The following is a 6,000-nucleotide window of genomic DNA, read 5'->3' as shown; positions in this document are numbered from 1 at the left end:
CTTTTCACCACAAAACATTTTAGGTTCCCATGATCATTTTTTTTTCTTCACAAAAGTTCATCTTAGTTCGGCTTCTTCATTTTCTCCAAAAAAGGGTCATTGTCCCTATTCTTCAATTTCTTTGTCTCTTCAATGAGCTATAAGGCATAAGAAATGAGCTGATCGACGTTCTCTATCCTATCCAATAAAGAGGGCTCAATCGAGCTCTCGTTAGTCTTGGGCACCTCTTCATTGGTCGGGGGTACATTAGTCCTCTTGCGTTTCGTCATCTAAACCCAACTTCTATCATTCCGGGTGAGGAATGGTAGTGAAAATTACCACAATGAGATTTTAAGAAATCTCAGCAAGTAAGCACATAACATATAATAATTAACATAAACATACAAGTGGCAAACTGTGGAATGCATGCATGAATATGTACTTGACACATGATGTGACCCAAAACTTGACATATGCACTTGATCTTTTTCAAAAGACATGTAACAAATTTTTTGGACTTTTCGGAAAACATTCTTGTGACATCATTTCATATCTTGTTAATTTTGTGATCCAGATCGTATCGTATCATATCATATCATATCATATCATATCACGTGATCCGAATCATGTGAGTTCATTTCCTTGTTCTTATAACACATGATGAACATATCACGGCTCTCCTATGCATCGCGTGTTCCTGCTAGTTACCGCACCACCAACGGTTTGTACACCGTGATGAATACATCTTATTTATATTCATATTCATTATAACACGACAGTACTTCGTCGAGTTATTTTCCTTAATCATGACATCTACTAGCATTAGGTGCTATTTCGCTCCAACATCCTTTCCAAAAAGATCCATTCGAGATATGTTGATGGTTTTTTGTTTACCTAGGGGTTATCACTCTATTCTTAAGCACTCTAGAGTGGACATAGAAGTTCTACCAGGACATTCCCTCGTCCAAGCATTTGGGATCGTGATAAAATATTTCTAGACTCTTTCTCTTTTTCTTTAAAAATACCATTTATCCAAATGCATGTGACATGAGACTTAAGACGTGTTCTTTCTTACACTAGACATATGACACTTGAGAAGCCGTGCATGAACTCATCAGGCATAACATATGCAAATCATGATAACATAGGACATGTAAAATATCTAAACAACTTCATGAAGATAGAAAAATATGTCTTGGCTAAAACATCAAAGGCATGTAACATAGAGAAATATCACTTTGACATGTTCCATACTTGAAGCATAATAAACTAAAGTCATGGCATGGATGAATCGAATATGAAATCATGGCAACATCACAGGAATCCGAAACACATAACATCACAATAGCCGAGTCTTCATGGTATGTGAAACATCAACATAATCTAAAGCAAAACTGAAACATAAACATGTGATGCATGGAATTTTCAACATAGATCCGAATCATATAACTTCTCTCATGATTTTATACTAAGTCAAAACAATATACTCAACAAAGCAAAACATAAATTAACAATCAAAGTTGCTAATAACAATGAAAGATTTATACAAATATATACTTCTATTAGCCAAACTAGGTTGAGTGTATACATAATAAAATTCTTCTGGAAAATAAATAGTAAGTTGTAAATTGGATATATAACTCGTTAGAACAAGGGTTTCAAAAACCCTAATCCGTGTGCATGAGTGTGTGTGGTTTTCGGGTTGTCACTTGTTCATGCAAACTCCAAGACCATTCGGTTATAGGGTTTTTAGACATGAAAACCCTTCAAGATCTGTGTGACTCTTGGCTAAATCTTAAACATGTGTGTGTAGTTTATGTGGGTGGCCGAATGTGTGGAGGATCTAAGCACTCAAAAGCTCGGCTCCCTCTATTTTCTTGAAAACCCTAGGTTACTTCAAGACGAAATAACTTTGAACTAATGTGTGGTTTACGAAAATTTAGAAATCTTTGGAGATTTCATCACCTCCTTGAGTTAGGCGTGAGTGGTGTGAAGAGAAAAATAGAAAATAAGAGATGCTCACTGTAGCTTCCTTCTTGCTAGTGTCGTGATCCTCTCTTAGGCATAGATAAGAGTAGTCTCTCTTGTTTGGTTGGAAGGAAAGTGAGAGAAAGGTGAGAAATATTCATGTGTTGGTGTGAAGTGGTATGAAAAGTACGAAAGCATAAGCAAATTTTGAAAATGCCAACGGAAGAAGAACCCTTGGGCTTGTGTCTCTCTTCCCCTTTTATAGAATTCCTCTCAAGCTCTCATTGGTTGCTTGTGGCCCAATACATGAAAGACAAGTGTACTCTCCCTCTTCCTTCTAGCCGAATGCCTCTTCCCCTTCCAAATCATTGGATTGTCTTGGGAAGGTGGAAATGTTGCTTGTGCGTGTGGTCCTTGCCTTGGCTGGATTCTTTTGTCCTCTAAGCCCCTTCTATTTTTGTCTAGATGCAATGTATCTTAGGGTAGAAAGGTAAACCGATCTCTATGTCTCTTCGTCTTCCAAAAGTGAAGCTTTGCATGTGTGACACATGACATAGGCGTGTGCCTTGCCCTAGCCATCCACCTCCTTCCCCAATTTCCATGATGATTTCTTCATCTTGTAATGCCCCTTCCCTAGGTGACTTTTCACTTTCCAAGAATTCATTTTGTAACCCTAAGGTGACAAGTGGCATGTGTGAGTGTGCCTTTGGGTATAATGGCCGAAAATATGAGGGTAGGTTGGTCATTTCGTGTAATTGTCCATTCCTATTCTTTCTAGAAATTCCTTGCATGTTTGACACGTGGCAAGGGCTCAAGAAAAATCTTGGATGGGCGTGTGGTGTAGGAAACCGAACCCCCCATTTTTGTCTCTTGGGCTTCCCTATGCAAATCCCTTGAGAGAATCCCCTTGGTCTACCCTAAGCGCCACTGCCCTATGCAAATCCATCTTGAAACTCTAACTCTTGACAAGTGGCATGGTGTAGGTGTGTTAGGTGAGTTGGCCGAAATTTTCTTGGCATTTTCTAGATCATTTCCTCATCTTTTCTTCTAGAAGGTCTTTTGCATGCATGGCATGTGGCAATCAAGCTAGGGTTGGCGTGCATGCCTTTCTTTGGCTTTCCAAACACGTTTCTCTCTCTCCCTTAGCCCACTATCACATCCAAGTAGGTAGTGCTATGCATGCATGACACATGACACTAGTAGCAATGACTTTTGGTCATGAGCCATATGTTTCTAAGGTTTTTGGGCTTGGGTTTCAATGATGGCCGAATATATATTGGCTTGGTTGGCCTTCTCTTGGGCTTGGGTTGCTAACTACACATCCAAGACCTATATTTGACTAGATTTATTCTCATGGCTCTAAAATAATACTAAGGCAACAAAAATAATTACAGATGTAATCTAACCATGTTTCGGGTTATCACATCTGGACTTCACTACTGCTGATACTCTCTACAGACAAACGTCCAAGAGACATTACTATAATTAAACAGAGACTCAACCTCACTCTTCATAGAAAGGGAAGACTCAACTTCTACGAACAAATAACTCTCTCTCTCTCTCTTCTTTTTTTAACTATACAAAAAAACAAGAATGAAAAAAGACAAATTATAGTTAGGACCAACTATGGTAGACTTTAGAATCTATGATGGTCGTGAAGGCCATAAGCTTTTCTCTTTTCAACCATAAAAGTTAGATCTGAAAGATCTGGTGGTGGTGATTCCAGCGATCTAGCAGGTGTGGGGAGAAAAGCTGTCAGAATGAGTGACACGTGAGGACCACTCATAATTGTGATTGGCGCGTGAGAACCACGCACGATGATTTTCACAAAATCGCTACTATCCTCTGAACGATTTGCAACCTGTAAGTCTTTTTGTGCTATGCATATCTCTCAAGAGTTGTCGAAAAATTGTAAATCTGAATTTTTCGACTTTGAGGAAGAAAAATAAACTAATAAAACAGGAGATGAGAGCGAGATGGAGGAGGAGGAGGAAGCCGATGCATACTTCTCTGGCGAAAATCAGACCTGGAAGCTTATTTTAGCTTGAGAGAGAGGAAGAGAGAACTTGTGAACTTGGAGAGCCTCTGGTATTTAGCAATTTGGAACTGATGTGAATGTTCTTCTTGGAAGAACTCAAATGTAGATCCAAACGCATCTTAACGAACATTATAGGCGCAGCAAATTTTATTGAAAATTATAATCACAATAACTTAGAGCATTAATATTGATTTAATTAACTTTTGTTTTACAAGCTGCCATTCAAAAGTTGACCCTATATTGGATAGTTATATTATAATAACTTTTTCTTATTTTCTTCACTTTTTAAGTGCATTTTTAAATACCTTTTCTTTTCTTCTTTTCATAATTTTCAATAATACATACATTAAAATATATAAAATCTGTCCAGAAACCTAAATTAACTTCAATATCATACACAAATAATCAAAACACTTACAAAATCAGGGTCATGCTTATATCTAACAATCTAGAAATCAAAACATATAATACAAATTCATTAGATTATATGTGTAGTGAAAATGTTACCGTTTGGCCAGGGGGAGAGAGAAATTAGAGTATTAACATTGGTTTCATCAAATTCATCTCTAAAATTTGGTGAAAACTACATATTTTTTATAAATCTAAAATATCCCTAACCATAACCCCATATTGGATTATCCATTAGATTAGTTAAAATAATAATATAATATTATTTTTTTAATAATAATTTTTTTAATTTAATTTAATTTTTATATTTTACAATTACACTAACAATATATTAATTAATAATTTAATTTAATTCTTAAATTATTATTTCCCACAGTAGTCCACACCCACAACCGAACTAAATACATACTTTCTGTGTGTATTTTTTTTTAAAGAATCACAGATTATACTGTATAAACATTGAGTTATTATATTTTTAAGTCAGTATATATAAATTAAATTTTAAAATTTATCTTTCAAAACAAATTATACTGTATAAACATTTTACGGAATGAACTTTGTACACCAATTTGATAATATGATTTTTCTTACAGATTTTAGTATTCTTATGTGATCATGATGAGAACCAACTTTCAAAACTTGCATGTAAATCCTAGTCAGCTATTGACAGGATGGCAGCACTAACTCAGGGTTAGTGGCAAAGCCTTCACATTTTCTTTAATTAATTTATTTAAATTGTGTTTGGATAGTAAAAAATAAATGAAAAGTAATAATAAAATAATAAATAATAGTGAAATATTTTTACCCAAACTAAGCCTTATACTCCCATTTGCCAAACCACTCAGTTTTTTTCTCTAAGAGATAAGATTGAATCGAATTTTGTTCAACTACATGATTAGCCATCCAATATGAATAGGAATACGCATAAAAGCAATTAACCCACCTTTATTTCATTTTGAAGACATTTCAAACTACAACTAATAATAATCAATGGCCCAGTTTGGAGCTAATGATTGTTCTTACATTTATCGTCAATATTACAACATTTTTTTTCCTTTATAAGTAAAACGTTACGTTCATTAACTGCAAAAGTAAAGTACTATTCAAATCTATGTGCAGAAGCTCATATAAATATTAAGAAATGAGAAATGTTTTAGGTGTAAAAAGGATTTTATAAAAATAAATTCATAAAATAATGTAGTTTGATGTGTTACGTTGTATTATAAATCTGTTTTTATTGTAAATTAAATATAATGTATCACATGAAATATGTCAGTTTGTGATTTTACTTTTGTAGAATCTTTTTATGGTTTGTAACACTTCTCTATAATATTTATTGAGTAATTAATTGTGCTTGAATTCAAAAAAAAAAAAAATTATGATTGAAAAATCAACATTAACAATAATAAATATTGTAAAACTCACTTTATATGTCTACCTCTCTTCTACGTGATGGGCACTACCCCTACAGGACTAAAAGGCTAGTTTTTTTTTTTACAATTGTAAAATACCTATAATATATATATATATATATATATATATATATATATATATCTTGGATCCATAGACCATAATAGTGCCCCTTTCACTCATTAATTTGATATATG

Source organism: Juglans regia, chromosome 8 (genome assembly GCF_001411555.2).
Source record: "Juglans regia cultivar Chandler chromosome 8, Walnut 2.0, whole genome shotgun sequence".
In the NCBI taxonomy this organism is placed as follows: domain Eukaryota; kingdom Viridiplantae; phylum Streptophyta; class Magnoliopsida; order Fagales; family Juglandaceae; genus Juglans; species Juglans regia.
This window is presented reverse-complemented; position numbering follows the sequence as displayed.